The sequence below is a fragment of the Centruroides sculpturatus genome, unplaced genomic scaffold (genome assembly GCF_000671375.1).
Source record: "Centruroides sculpturatus isolate CEXI.00-Female unplaced genomic scaffold, Cexi_2.0 scaffold5, whole genome shotgun sequence".
Lineage (NCBI taxonomy): Eukaryota > Metazoa > Arthropoda > Arachnida > Scorpiones > Buthidae > Centruroides > Centruroides sculpturatus.
The window spans coordinates 1618030-1634068 of record NW_019384397.1 but is presented as its reverse complement, the minus strand read 5'-3'; the positions used below and the strand labels follow the sequence as shown (position 1 = coordinate 1634068).

Here is a 16039-nt window from a genome sequence, read left to right as displayed (position 1 = left end):
CAGATTCGTCGTGTTATCGAATTGCAGTAAAAAGAATCATGGAAGAGTAACGATAGTCGTCCAGAACAAAGCTGGATGTGAAATCAACGCACACATACATAGTATGCCGAATAATTCTGCTATTTGCTCCGCTTACATACAATATCCAAGTTAGTGTCGTTGCAAAATATGCATTTGCAAGTTTCCAATCAAACACGTCTTCGCATATCCAGTTAGACGCGCATTCGCAGTCTTTATAAAATGCGATTCAATTCTTGCAATCCACAATCACGATCGACAAAACGAAGAAAAAAAAGCGAACCGCCCGAACAGGGACTCGAACCCTGGACCGTTAGGTTAAAAGCCTAACGCTCTACCGACTGAGCTATCCGGGCTCTTACCTGCTAACTCTGCTCACGACCTGATAACGCAACCAAGCATCATTGTCGACAAGAATATCTCGCATTAAAAATATTTTTAGTTTGCGAATTACCGACATCTGTCTTATAAACTTACCTTTTGCAATTGTCTCCAACTTTGCCGACGTCAGCACGCATATAGGCATTGAATCTCACCTCATTCACGAACGCAATTGATGAATGTGGCGTGAAAGAAAAATGGAAGTAACTAAGGAAAGACTGCGTAATGTGTATGGTTTAAAAAAAACATTACTGCGATAATTGAACATTTAACTTGATAACTTTTTAAAGAATAATGTTTTTTAAAGTAAGAAAAAAACGGTTTGAATATTGAAAAATTATGTGAGTGTATCGAAAAAGTGTTTGTGGTATGTCGGTTTGTATGAAAGAATTTCCGGAATGCATCTGGGTAAGAATAAAATTGTTGATTGGTTAATAGTTTTGGAGTTTGTGGATGTGATAATTCCTAAAAAATAACGGCGTCTAAACCGGGTTCATATTATCCGGTTTAGACATTGTTCGACATAAATTACGATAAGGATTAAGATTCATTAATTCTGTTGTAATGAAATTTTTCTTCTTGAAAAAAAAAAAAAAAAAAAAAATTTTAAATTTTGAAAGATGGTAAATTCGGATCAATATGCATATAGGAAGGTTAGGGGAAGGTTAGTACCCAGAGTGGTTTCCCGTTGCCTTCTCTGGGGCGCGATGTTACGCGAGGGGAAAGAATGCCTTCCGGGAGGACTTTTATGGGGAACTGGCCTCCTATTTAGTCGTTATCGGCAAGGAGAAAACCCGGAAAACTCCAAGCAGCCAGCCTGTCCGATCGCGGCGCGAACCCACGACCGAACTCCCAGTGTTTAACCTTCCCTAGTAAACATCTTGGCGTATTATTAATCTGCGCCGGGTGTCGCCGACCTCAGAACTCTGATATGGCACGAAGAAGAAGAAGAAGATGCATATAACTTTCATTTCTTTTTCTGAGACTTCTTTCAACACCACCATCGATAAATGAATTTTCCGATGAGCAGCAAGAACACTATGGCTATTGCATCCAAGAATGTATGTATAACCATTAAAGGGTATACCGCCAATTATCGGGCATATAAGTCCAGATATATGTTTTGAGATAGTATATCGAGTAGATTTTTGAACACTGAAGGCAAGATTGCCAAGATACTCGAAAAGGCTATTAATCCCCATTCAGATTTTCTTTTACAGCATGAACGGTCGTATATTCTTTGCATGATGGTACGTTCTAGAAAAGTAATTTAGTTTAATTAACTAAACTGCTTGAAGTAACTTTAGAAATCACAAATGTAATTACTCACCATCGGAGAAGTAATCTTGCATACATTCATTTATTAACTTACAGTCTTGCCTGTTGAAATCATAGCTTATCAAGCAAGACAGCCATGAATCGTTGTCATCAGAACAAAATGTTCCCTCGAAGTATTTTCAGTTTTAAACAATTCCAAAACCCGACTCTGCCTATTCTAAACAGTCTTGCGCAGGCGGGTTCACCTAATGGTGAGAATTTACAAGTCAGAACCTTTCTCTATCCAGAATTATTATGGTAAAGTACAATATTTACTTCGGACGACGAAAGATTGAAACCAGAATCCAGTTATTGGTATAAAACAGGCCCTTTGAAAATCATATTTGCTGATTATTGTTAACAATACTTTTACGTAATTAGTCTCTGTAAAGAAAATAACTTAAATGTACTTTAACGTTTTAATTGGTCTTGCTTTTTCGAGATTGCTCATTATGGATGATGAGGTGGGGATATCTCTATTATATACTAAAGCACATTTACACACACACAAATCATGATTTAAATTCTACATTTGGTTATTTTTACTTGTTTTACTGTAAACAAGTTTTATAATTCCACATATAAAAATAAAATATAATAAATTAAGATTATTTTTAAAACTATTATATCGGATTGATTCTTGCGTTACAGACATGGAGAAACGTCCGAGCGAACCCACGACCGAACTCCCAGCGTTCAGGGAACGAAGAACGCTTGGCAACTGATGGGCCTGAGAGAGAAAGAACCGCCGGATTTAAAAACGGATGTCCGAGAAGAGGAAGAGAGGAATTTTCCCGACTCTTCCACCAGAGTTTAACGAAAGGCGAAGGAAAGCACCTGTCAGGACCGACCGTCGACCTTACTTCCGAGTCGGCCGAGTTGAACGAATGCTTTTGTGAAAACACTCACAGCGCTCAAAAGTACAACTGCTCGCGCGCGAAATCGCGAACTGTCGCCGCAACTGTAACCTTTGATGAAATAAATGAAATAAAATAAGATCTGAACTCTCGCATGGCGAGTTTGTCGCATCTGCGTGTCCTGGAAACTTGACTCCGCTAGCACCGAAATGTCGAATCGCGAAACTATGAATTGATTCTCATGAGTTTTGACGACGGACGTGAAAAAAAATAATCTCCGTCGAGGCGGATTTGAACCACCGACCTATGGATAACTATGCCACTACAGTCCACCGCTCTACCAGCTGAGCTATCGACGGAACGAACACATCATCTGTGTATTTGCGTGAAGTGCTTTGCTTCCGCCCAACTCGTTTCTTCCACAATGTTGTTGCAGATTTGCATTACACCGATTTGTCTGCCTGCGTGCGTTTGCGGAATTAACCGGCGCGATTTCAGCTGGTTCGTAGCGGTACTCTGGAGTTTATCCAGTAAGGTGAGAAAGCCATATCACCACAGCCAAGAAGACGCAACATCGCCCGAGTTGAAATCAAATTTTTAGTGTTCGGGAGACGATGTGAGATAGTGTCCCGTGTTATCGACAACACCATCACCCGATCACTCGCCACGCTACTGCAGCCAATATTCTGAGTGCAACTGTTGTTGCCAAACGTAACAAGCAACAGTATTTATACGAGTTTTAACATCCTGCATCCGGAAAGGAACCGTTTTCGGCGCCAAAGGACGGAGATTGTCCTTTCCGGTCCGATCAGCTAAATTATGGAAAAACGAACGAGCCGAAGAAGTGGAAAACTTCTGTCATGCGGGAGAAGAGTCCGGTTACGTTAATCTGTGGTAGCGCGTAGTGGGAGGCTGAGAAACGTTTTCACGTTTTCTTTCGAAAAAAATCGCGCTAACGGTCGGAGACCCTTTTGTAGTGGAAAAGCGAAAAGGGACGTCCGAAGTTCTTACGCCTCGCTCTTCGCCCGATTTGCCTTCTTCCCCTCATTGGTTGGGAAACCGTTTCAACGGTCGTCGGCGGTACGGGATCGCGCGCGGTGGTTTAGGCCTGTTCCCTCGTCCCTTTAAAAGGACCTCAGGTGAGCCCTTTCTCTCTTTCTCCGGACTTTCTCTCCGCTTTTTCTGCTCCCTTCCCCGAGGGAAGTAAGGTCGACGGTCGGTCCTGACAGGTGCTTTCCTTCGCATTTTGTTAAACTCTGGTGGAAGAGCAAGGCGTAAGAACTTCGGACGTCCCTTTTCGCTTTTCCACTACAAAAAGGTCTCCGACCGTTAGCGCGATTTCTTTCGAAAGAGAACGTGAACACGTTTCTCAGCCTCCCACTACGCGCTACCACAGATTAACGTAACGGGACTCTTCTCCTGCATGACAGAAGTTTTCCACTTCTTCGGCTCGTTCGTTTTTCATTAATTTAGCTGATCAAACCGGAAAGGACAAAATTCCGTCCGTTAGCGCCGGAAACGGTCCCTTTCCGGATGCTGGTAAATGCAGGATGTTAAAACTCGTATAAATACTGTTGCTTGTTAACGAATGCGAAAATATTCGCGAGCGACTTTGGAAAAAACTTAATTAAGAATAGAAAAATTACAAGGCTTAAGAAAAATATTAAAACGCGATTTTTTCGCGTGCGTTTGACACCGCAACACCGCCCCGAGCTAAAAGCAGACAAAACAAAGACGGGGCCAAAAGGAACAGTCACGACGAGGGTGGGATTCGAACCCACGCGGGTATAACCCAATGGATTAGCAGTCCATCGCCTTAACCGCTCGGCCACCTCGTCCTAAAGCGTAACCTTATCTTTCGATACATGCATTTTCGCCAACCACTCCACAGTGTTTTGCAACAACAGTTGCACTCAGAATATTGGCTGCAGTAGCGTGGCGAGTGATCGGGTGATGGTGTTGTCGATAACACGGGACACTATCTCACATCGTCTCCCGAACACTAAAAATTTGATTTCAACTCGGGCGATGTTGCGNACATGCATTTTCGCCAACCACTCCACAGTGTTTTGCAACAACAGTTGCACTCAGAATATTGGCTGCAGTAGCGTGGCGAGTGATCGGGTGATGGTGTTGTCGATAACACGGGACACTATCTCACATCGTCTCCCGAACACTAAATATTTGATTTCAACTCGGGCGATGTTGCGTCTTCTTGGCTGTGGTGATATGGCTTTCTCACCTTACTGGATAAACTCCAGAGTACCGCTACGAACCAGCTGAAATCGCGCCGGTTAATTCCGCAAACGCACGCAGGCAGACAAATCGGTGTAATGCAAATCTGCAACAACATTGTGGAAGAAACGAGTTGGGCGGAAGCAAAGCACTTCACGCAAATACACAGATGATGTGTTCGTTCCGTCGATAGCTCAGCTGGTAGAGCGGTGGACTGTAGTGGCATAGTTATCCATAGGTCGGTGGTTCAAATCCGCCTCGACGGAGATTATTTTTTTTCACGTCTGTCGTCAAAACTCATGAGAATCAATTCATAGTTTCGCGATTCGACATTTCGGTGCTAGCGGAGTCAAGTTTCCAGGACACGCAGATGCGACAAACTCGCCATGCGAGAGTTCGGATCTTATTTTATTTCATTTATTTCATCAAAGGTTACAGTTACTGCGACAGTTCGCGATTTCGCGCGGAGTTTGAAGGAAATCTGTAACGAGCAGTTGTACTTTTGAGCGCTGTGAGTGTTTTCACAAAAGCATTCGTTCAACTCGGCCGACATAAATTCGAACATTTGAAGGCGTGAAAGAACTGACAGCGTTCCAAGATGCGTCGTCTGGAAATGCCTGAAGAGAAGATTAAATAATTAAAACAAAATAGCGTATTATTGACATATCTGTGTTTAGGTATGCAGGTATTATCAACTAGGAAGAAAGAACACGTGGAAGTTTGGTTTCAAGCATGTCCATTTCATCGAAGAAGTTAGAAAATACAGATGTCTGTACGACAAAAATATAAAATATTTAAAAAATAGAGAAAGCACTGCAAAATCCGTAGCGTCTTCCATGTTTGACTCTACAAATGTTATTACAAACTGATCAACTGGTGGCGCAACGTTCATTTCGGTGCTAGTGGAGTCAAGTTAAAACGAAAGCATAACTGAAACGAAAACTGNTATTAATCTTTAAAATATTGGTATTAAATCTGTCTTATAAAATTACGACAAACTCCTGTAAATCGGGTTATCCGATAAGAATAAAATACAATACCAATATAGCTCTATCGTTGAAAAAATTCGCTTATTTTTACTCACCTTAAGTTTTGCTTAGTAGAAATAGCTAAAAAGTTAGCAAAATCCGTACGGAAATACGGTATTACAGCTGTACCACCTGTATTGACGACCACCTGTCTTAATGACCACTTGTTGAAGGAACCTTGGGTGGTCGCCGTAGACAGGTTTTACTGTATAGATTTAGTGTTTTAATATTTATTTAACTTATACATGTATTTATATACATATTTTGTTAAAATGAAATAAAAATTATTATAAATGTTTTTATACATGTATATGCATATTTCTTTCGTTATTTTATTTGTATTTAAATTTTTGTTCCATTTTGTTTATATTCGAATTTGTTTAACCTGATGATGGCCAACGGGTTTGGCTGAAAACGTTTGTTACGTTTTTTATTAAATTTCTCAGCAACTTAAGGTGTTGTGTTTTTTTAGTTAAATTTCCTGGCAATAGAAGGCGCTACGTGTAAACCAAGAAATGGAATGAAGATAGAAATCAATTGATTTACAAACACCCAATAGATATTTTGGAATGCGATGTTCTACATTATCTGAGTTCGCTGAATGTGAACCTAACTGGCGAGTTTCGTAGCAATTGGTCGAACGGGTGTAGAGCAAAGAAACATTTAAAGGAACATTCTCATTTACATATATGAATGGTTTGTGTGTGAAAAAAACATACTATATTATTAAAAATTATATGCTCTTGAAACATGAATTGTGAACTACAAATGAAACAATGTAAAAAAAAATAATAATAATAAAATAGGGGTTTTTCTGTATGTATGGATGTTTGTGGGAGGGGGCACAATTTTGTTCACTCTGTTTGAAAGTTTAATAATTCCTTTGCTTTTTGTCGATAATTTCTGGAAATTTTGCAGGAAGGTTTGTGTATTAGGGGGATTGATGCTATTAAATTTTGGTGGTTAAAGGTCGAGGGGTGGGGAGATAAAAGGAATAGTGTCGTATCTCGAGTAGGGTCGGACTTAATAACGAATTTTCTCGTTATTAGTATTTACAATTTATGATAAAATCCCGTTTCTACCCTCAAAATTAAGCATTTTGCCATTTTATAATAATTTAAAATATAAAGTGTTTAATAATAAAATATCATGACGGCGTCAAAAACACAGTTTTAAATTTAGCAGGGAAAGTTAAGCAACTCGTTGCTAGATTTTTTAAAGTAATTTTTTTTAATTCAAATGTTTACATTCCATAATTTTTTACCCCAAGTATCAGTCTCGTGCAAAGCCAACCAACGCAATTAATTTTTAATTATATTTTGTTTTATGAACATTGGGATATCCATTAACTACATAACGTAGATATGAATGGATGGATATGCAGATAATCGTTACGACGCGTTACAGGGGAGTAGGGTTATTTACAAAAAACGTTATATAATGCTAGGATCACAGGAGTAACTGAATAATTCAGTTTTATTTCCGAAAAGTTGCATAGCGAACCATACTGTTTATATTACTGCTTTGTATGTAATTAATAAGTTTCAGCACTCCATACTGTGTATTATTCCTTAGTACAACAAGAAGGTTGACAAGGGATTAGGTATGTTTCGTAATTTTGGGTGGGTATGTGCAACGCGTTACGAAGGGTGGGATGATAATTGAAAAGTATAAAAATAACGTAATGTAAGTTATGTACGATGCTATATACTAATTTCTAAAGATCCTTATAGTTATTTAACCGTAATAAAAAGAATTTAATATAGAGTACATCCTGTATTTATTAGCGGCGTGGTTGTGCTGCGCTTCTTGTAATACTATATATACATATTTTAAATATTAAAGTGAAAGTGTCTTTAATATCTCAGAATGATAAAACCAATTTGTATTTTATCGAAATAATATCAATGGAAAATGGAGTAAACCTACTCCAAAAATAGAAAAAAATTTTTTCCATTCAAGAGATAAAGTTGAAAAAATTTGAAGAACTTGGTGATTATATTGTGATAATTTTAAAAATTGATTTTTCTTTCCCATGGTGGGAGGAAGGGAAATTGTTAAAGACGAAAGTGAAAAGAGTGCAAACCATTACAAACGACAATTGTAAAAACTCAAGTAAGTTATTAAGAATAAATCAGATTGATTGGAAATCAATGAATGATTGACTCAATTGAAAATATTAAATTCATATTTTTAGAAACATTTATGATTGAAATTATATTAAAAGCTATTTTCTAATTGGCAAAATGTATTTTTTTTTTCTATTTCATTAATTTTAGGTATAAAATAGTTTAAAAATGAAACAAAATTTTAATTGCTTTATTCTATTTTTTTAATTTATAAAGTTAAAAAACTAAAATTATTATATACAGTAATTTATATTTTAAATTTAAATATTATTTTATAATCGTATTTTATATATTTTTATTTATTCATAATAGATATCATCTAATGCAAATAATGAAAAATAATGTATAAATCTCGTGGCGCCATCTTTTGAGAACTAAATTACTAAACTTTTATTAATCAAATAAAATTATAAATGACAATTAATTTCAGTTCACCTATAGTATTAATATCATGAATTTAATAAAAATGAATTAAAATTTTTATATTAATTATAAATCTCAATAATATTCTGTATTAATACTTTCACGTTCTTAATGTTGAATGTCTTGAGAGCATCTCAATTTATTTGTATAGAATCAATTCATTTTTCGATCAATCATTTTATTTTTCTATTAAATCAATATCGTTATGATTGAACAGATTCTAGAAATTGGATATGAAAGATATTGACAATGTATTGATGAATTTTAAAAATTGTCTGTACTGGAAAAATATTTTAAATTTCAATTCAATAAAAAAAAGTGCTTCGAGTTTTCCAATTAAATTAAATAATTGGGCGATAAATATATTTATATTTTTAATTTAATTTTTAATGAATAATTAATACTAGCAACTCACCAATAGCTTTGAATTGAGGGAACAATTGCATTTCGTCTAGTTTCATTTAATCCCCCAAGAGGCTCCAAGATGCACTCTTTTATGTATAAAACATACATACAACATGAAAGTGATATAAATTAAAATTTCCTTTGATAAATAGTAAAAAAAAAGTCTACTTTTCATTTTACATTTATTACATTTAAGAACAAGGACACTAAAATTCATTAAAAATACTATCTTCACTTGTCCTTTTCATTCCAGGAACTCCTCTAAAATACACTGAGGTGCGACCTTTGAGGCTACGACCTCAGTAAATTATGTAAAAGTAAAAAAAAAAAATGCTTGTTGGTAATTGTTTAATATTGTATAAATAAGTATATTACATTTAAAAACTATATTTATTTGTTTTATTATGGCTTTTGGTGAGGCAAGCCCACGTATTTGTGGCTATTTTGATCATCCATCTTATCTTCCTCAGGTCAGGTTTTACTTACTAAGAATATTTATGAATTTATATATATATATAAACATATCTTGATTTAAATTGCAATCGATAAAATCAATAGAATATGTTGATAATTTTGTTTTTGAATTGACTTGTTATTTCAATGGATCTTTTTTATAATTATATTCCTTTTTAAAATTCGAAACTGATTTTATAAATGGATAATAAATTTTCATATGTTTAAACGATACATACTTTTTTACATTTTACAAACGAAATATTAAGTCGATTGTAAATTCGGAAATAGTAAAGATCGTTTCCTGGAGGAAATGTGATACGAACTCTCAGTAATGTTTAAGAAAGGCCGAGCTACATTTTTGTATACGTTTTCTATAGTTAATTGATTTTGAAGTATTCATTATTATTAATAGATGTTGAAACAGAACGCAGTGAATCGACAACAAAACTAAGATATCTGTTTGATGTCTTTTATCTCTTTGCACCGAAATATTTACAATTACAAAAAGAGTTTTTGTATCATAATGATTATGGCGATGATCAGTCGCATCCGATACCTCTTATTTGACAAATTTTATTTTGTTTTATTGTGTTTAGTCTTGTCTCCTACATCTTTGATGTTTTCTATTTATATTGGAGCTCATAATTTTATTTCTTTAACTTTATTCTTTGATCTTTTAATATTTTATTAAAATATTTTTTAAAGTTTTGTTAGTTTTTCGTATAATTCTGTCAACTTTACTTTAATTAAAATAGCTTTAATTATTTTAATTATTAATAGTTACAGTGTCATATAATAATTAAAAATTGTGAATTACCGTATTTTGACGAGTATAAGTCGCACGTTTTTTACTACATTTTGGGGCTCAAAATCATGGTGCGTCTTATACTCGACAGGTAACCATTTTTACGGTTAAATTATCTACAGTAGTGGTCCACTCTAGGGACCAATACTGTGCAGTTATCCGTTAAGCACACGGTCCCTCAACCGAATGGCTAGAGTACCTAGATTATCAGAATAGCGACACACGAGTCATTGCCGCCTTGTTCTGTCGACTGTCATTGTGTGACCTCTGAGTTTACATTAAGAAATGACGATTATTTCAGTTTAATAAAGGTATCGATTCACCCATCCGTCATATTCTTGAATAAAAAAAACGAATAAAATGCAATCGCCCATTAAAAAAGTTTTTTTTCTAAATTTTCTAAATTAATATACTCGACAGCGACTTATACTCGTCAAAATACGGCAAATGTTTAGATTATTATGCAATTTCTGAACGTTGTACTTCAAAAACATAGTTACTTAGCTATTTAGGAACATATTACCAATACAATATATCATTTGAATGTATTCCAACAGTAAAATAAAAATCCAGATAAGTTGCTTAACTTTCCTCGCAGCATTCAAACCTGCATGTGGCACCAGCTATTATGATATTTTATTTAAAACATTTTTATATAGGCCTAATTAGTTATTATAAAATGGCAAAAAGCTTAATTTTGAAGATAGGAATGAATTTTATGAAAAATTGTAAATGCTAATAACAACTAATATCTTCATTAAATTAAGTCTAACCCTACTCGAGATATGACACGCGATCCCCTATATTTCCCCATCCCTTCGATCTTTAACCACCGAAATTTAGTAGCATAAATCCCCCTAATACACAAACCTCCCTGCAAAATTTCAGAAATTTTCTACAATATGTAGGCCTATAAGAGTTATTAAGCTTTAAAGAGGATGAACAAAATCACGCCCCTCCACACACAGATACACACTAACATTCATACATATAGAAAACCCCGAAAGTTTTTGCATTTCGCGACGTTTCTAAGTCTACTCAGTCCAAAAATGTAAAAATCTTGGGCGTCATTTTTCATCAATCGCCATATTTTTACTCTGTTATATATAAGATAGCCAGAAAAATAATACCGTATATTAAGTCACGCGAGAACAGTATAACATTTTATGTCAAAGCTGCATAATCATCGATTATGTAGTTTACAGCAAAACCTATGTAAGATACTACATTATACTGTTCTCGTGTAACTTATTTATATTGATGGTAGGAAGTGGCTAAGAAGTCAGCCTACCGCTCTGTGGGATCCGGGATCGAATTCGGCCGAGCATCTCTCCAGGAATTTTTCGTGGGGAGCTTGTCCTGAATATCCTTGCCCGTCCCGAATATCCGGTTACCCATTCCCCTTTGTGGTTAGGTCTAATCAACAATGGGTAGGTTAAAAGACCCACTTAGTGCCCACAGGACAGAAAGAGTTAAAAAAAAAAAGGTTCTATCTATTATTTCCCAACTGTTATAGAATTTAATAAAGGTATGGTGCACTATAGCAATCTTTATACCAGTAAAATTCTCTCTTTCTTTCTTTGGAGATACAGGGAGGTTGTGTTATATCTTCAGTGAGATCAGACTTAATAAAAGTTTTACACGTTATTTTACTATTAAGATATATTCAGATTTTGAAATATTGCTTAGAAAATATATTCCTAAATATTTAAGTAGCTATGTTTTTGAAATACAATGTCCAGAAATTGCATAACAATCCACTTTTATGTTATACAATTTCTGAATTATTGTCTTTATGTAATCTTTCTATATATCTCTGCTTCGTTTTTCATTCTATAAATTTTTAAATATCAAAAAGGCAAATTTCATTTAAAAATTAATAATTTTAGAAAATTATTTGGTGCATAATATTATTGTAAATTACATTGCAAAAATAGAATAACTTCCCGTCGTAGGCTAACTATTAACATTAAATGCTATATATAATAATGTTAAATGAATTGTTGCCTAATCGTGATCGTTTGCATAATTTAAATATTTAAAATATGTCATCAACAAAACACTTGAAGGTTTAAGTGTTTCTTACACGAATCGATGTAACCAATTATAGAAGTAAGCATTATAAAATATTTCAATTTCTTTTCCAAATGATAATGATAAAATCTAAATTAAAATTTTATCTCATTTTTTTCATTTTCTTCACTTTGATAATTATTTTGATATCGATCTTTTTCAATAAGAAACAACAAAAAATCATAATTTAGTTCTATTTTAAAAAGTCATTAAAGAAATTTTCTCTTCTGATTGAATTTAGAAAATAAAAAATAAATTTTATTGTTCGTTAAAATATCGATAAAATTAGAAAAATAAAATAAAGTTAGGAAATTACAGAAGTTAAATACAGTCGAACCTCTGAAGAACGACCACAGACGAGAGCATAGAAAATGATCGTTTTTAGGAGGTCGACGTTGTCTGTAGGTTATTTTGTATGCATTTTCGTTAAAATAGTAATAATTACATATTCACATATTCTTTTGGAGTTTTTGGAGTTTTGGAATTTATACATTGGACTCACACAGATCTTGAACAACTCCAAAAGAAAACAAGAACAACACTTACTAAGCATAAACATCATCATCCTATAGAAAGATTAACCCTTCCACATAAAGATGGCGGACGTGGCCTGATTGACATAGTGAACCTTCACTACAAACAAATACAGACATTGCGAGAGTTTTTCTACAAAAAACTAGAAACATCGCAGTTACATAAAGCAGTAACTCTAGCAGACTCAAATAACACACCATTAAACTTACACTCGCATCATATGGGTACAACACAACATATAAAAAGCAATCGTGGGCTCGAAAGGCACTCCATGGCAGGCATCCTTACGACATGTCCCAGGATTTTGTTGACAAAACTGCGTCAAAATAGCTGGTTAGATCGGGGATGCCTTTTTGGGGAGACGGAAGGATTCGTGATTGCCATACAGGATATTAATATTAATATCCTGTATTAATATTGCCATACATTATAAATATTAAAAACTACAGAAAACACATACTCAAAGATACAACACTCACAAATGACACATGCAGAAAATGTCACATCATGCCAGAAACTGTACAACACATTACTTCTGGATGCAAGCTCTTGGCATAGACAGATCATTTAAATTTGCTACTTGATTATTTACATAATCAAGTAGCAAATGTAATAAACCAAGAGTTTGCGAACAAACACAAATTATTAGACATCCACGAACCATACTACAAATACATTCCACAGTCAGTATTGGAAAACAACACGCACAAAATGTGTTACAACAGAGCCATAATCACAGATAAAACAATTTACTACAGACTAGACATCACACTCATTGACAAACACAATAAAATCACATACATTATAAACATATCTGTTCCAAACACACAATATACAAAAAACATACACTGAAAAAATTAGCAAGTACACAGAACTCGCCCAGGAAATAGAGCATCTGTGGAGGATAGATAGAGTGCTTATTGTACAGTACCTGTTGTTCTCTCCTCTACAGGTGTAATACCACACACACACTACACAAAAGCCGGGTAACATTACAATTGAATAGAAATACATACATCGCACTACAGAAGGCCACTATATTGAATACATGCCATATTGTTAGAAAATTCCCGAATACAGACACAGACACTGACACACTTATTTAATTTTAATTTTGTTTTGATCGCTATGTCTTGACTCTGGTCCTGCATAGTACACAGCCACCGGTGTCAACCGAGTATAACCCACTAAACCCAACATAATAATAATATAATAAAATAAATAAAATTAAAATAGCGAAGGTTTTTTCTCTATGTATGGATGCTAATGTATGTATGGGCACGATTTTGTTTACCCTGTTTGAAGCTTAATAACTCCTGTGTTTTTTATCAAAAATTTCTGAGATTTTGCAGGGAGGTTTGTGTATTAAAGATTCATGCTATTAAATTTTGATGGTTTAAAGTCGACAGGGTGGGGAGATAAAGGGAATCGTGTGTCGTATCTCGAGTAGTGTCGGACTTAATGACGTTTTTAGTCGTAATTAGCATTTACAATTTTTTATAAAACCCAAACCTACCCTTAAAATTAAGTTTTTTGCCATTTCATAATAATTAAAAATGTAAACAGTTTTTAAATGAAATATCGTAACAGATAGCGCCACCAGAATTTTAAATTTTATGAATCATTTTGGTGTACTATGAGCTTCTTACTTGGTCTGAATAGGTATTGAATCATCCCACACAGTGGCGGCCTTAGGAGGTGGCGAGCAGGGCAATCGCCCGGGGCCTCGCTCTTGGAGGGGCCTCGCGCAACAACCAAGTAGAAAAAAGTTGATATTTAAAACTTTTTATTTTATCCTTGGCTATTAGTTNTTGTTAAATCCAGTTCAACTTAAGTAATTGAAAGTGAATATTTACTGAAATGCCCATTTTCAGTTCTTCAAAACAAGTTTAAAATGTGATTTATTTATTCTTAAAATATACTGTATATTTAAATTGAAAAAATGAAATGAAATAAATTCTGGCACATCAAAACAAAGTTATCTCTTAGCTAAAAAAGTAAAATGATGTTTATGTCTTTTCCATCAATAAATTCACATTTAGAAAGAAGCCCTGGGGTAAATTAAGAATTACTTTCGATTACTGACGATAAAATTGTTGATGCGTGTTGTTTTAATCACGTAAAACTAAAATCGAAACAATCTAAATTTGATAAATAGAAGTTTCTTTCTACATTAAATAGTATAAGTTACTGTTATAATCAAATGTTATCTTCCATTTCGACAAAAAAACAAAACGATACACAAAGTATTTTAGTTGTAAATTAAGTTTTCACTTAAGTCTTACTCTAAAATAATAACTTCTTGATTACATAACTTAAATGATTTTTCAATTATTTCATTTATTCTTAGAATCGAGAAAGCTTTAAGATAAAAATTAAATAATTAAATAAGTTATTTCGATCGTTTTCCTGCAAAAATGATCAAAATTTACACTAAAAGAAGCGCATCGTATCGGCTTTTTTAATATCAGTCAAGAGATTTTGAATGTATAAAATGATTAAAAGTATAATTTAAACAGAAAAATTGTATATCAAAATTTTAAATAATTCTATAGCTATAATTGGTTTGTGACGTAAAATTATATAGAGAGGTTCCGGAAAGAGTTGATAGCCTAATTCATGCTAAATTTCAAATGAAATTTTCTTAATATTAGAATTTAAAGCCTAGATTTTAGCAATTTTCAGCAAACAAATCGCAGTAGTATCTCGTACTTCCAACGACTCTAACTTCGAACATTTCAGAATTCGGAGGAAATCCTGGAACAAATTAAATCCGAAGTACGAGGCACCACTGTATATTAAAACACTGATGGACTAACACTGTCAGAAATAATATTGTGATTATGTGATTATTTTTATTTATATATTATGTTGCGAATGACATGCTCAGCTGATACTGGTACCAAGTGCTAACTTATGCCGGACTAAAGTCAAAGCATAGCTACCCGAATCAGTGTAACATCAAGCTATGTTATTGGTATATGTGTGAACATCTAGAAACTTTTGTGGCGTAGTAAACACTAGTATTGTGTTTTATTCCAAAGACACATGGCAAATTTTCCATCAAATTCCTTTATTAGTTGAGTCGATACGGTACATTGTTTTGTACTCGTTTCGGGCTTTGCCCCTTTTAAGTCAAGTTTTGGTTACACTTTGTATAATTTAAAAACATGTAAACGGGGGCGAAAACAGCTAAAAATTTTTTACAGTTGTGTTGTATCAAAATATGCCTAAAAGACAAGATTTTAGAAGAATTTAACCCTTTAATTTGTAATATATACTAGTTTATTTACAAAAGATTAAAGCAGATTTTACATGTTTTTAAATTATACAAAGTGTAACCAAAAGGTACGTCTATATATCGTTTATGTACTCATT

General features: G+C 34.1%; 4 non-coding genes across 4 annotated transcripts; 1 reads left to right on the top strand and 3 right to left on the bottom strand.

Annotated features, from left to right (window-relative positions):
- Positions 1-301: 301 nt before the first annotated feature.
- Trnak-uuu lies at positions 302-374 on the bottom strand. The gene has a single exon. It is a non-coding gene; the product is annotated as a tRNA-Lys (tRNA).
- A 2475-nt stretch (positions 375-2849) lies between these two features.
- Positions 2850-2932, bottom strand: Trnay-gua. The gene is given in 2 exon segments: positions 2850-2885; positions 2896-2932. It is a non-coding gene; the product is annotated as a tRNA-Tyr (tRNA).
- Positions 2933-4329: 1397 nt separating this feature from the next.
- On the bottom strand, positions 4330-4411 carry Trnas-gcu. The gene has a single exon. It is a non-coding gene; the product is annotated as a tRNA-Ser (tRNA).
- A 580-nt stretch (positions 4412-4991) lies between these two features.
- Positions 4992-5074, top strand: Trnay-gua. Its single transcript is given in 2 exon segments — positions 4992-5028; positions 5039-5074. It is a non-coding gene; the product is annotated as a tRNA-Tyr (tRNA).
- The last annotated feature ends 10965 nt before the right edge of the window (positions 5075-16039 follow it).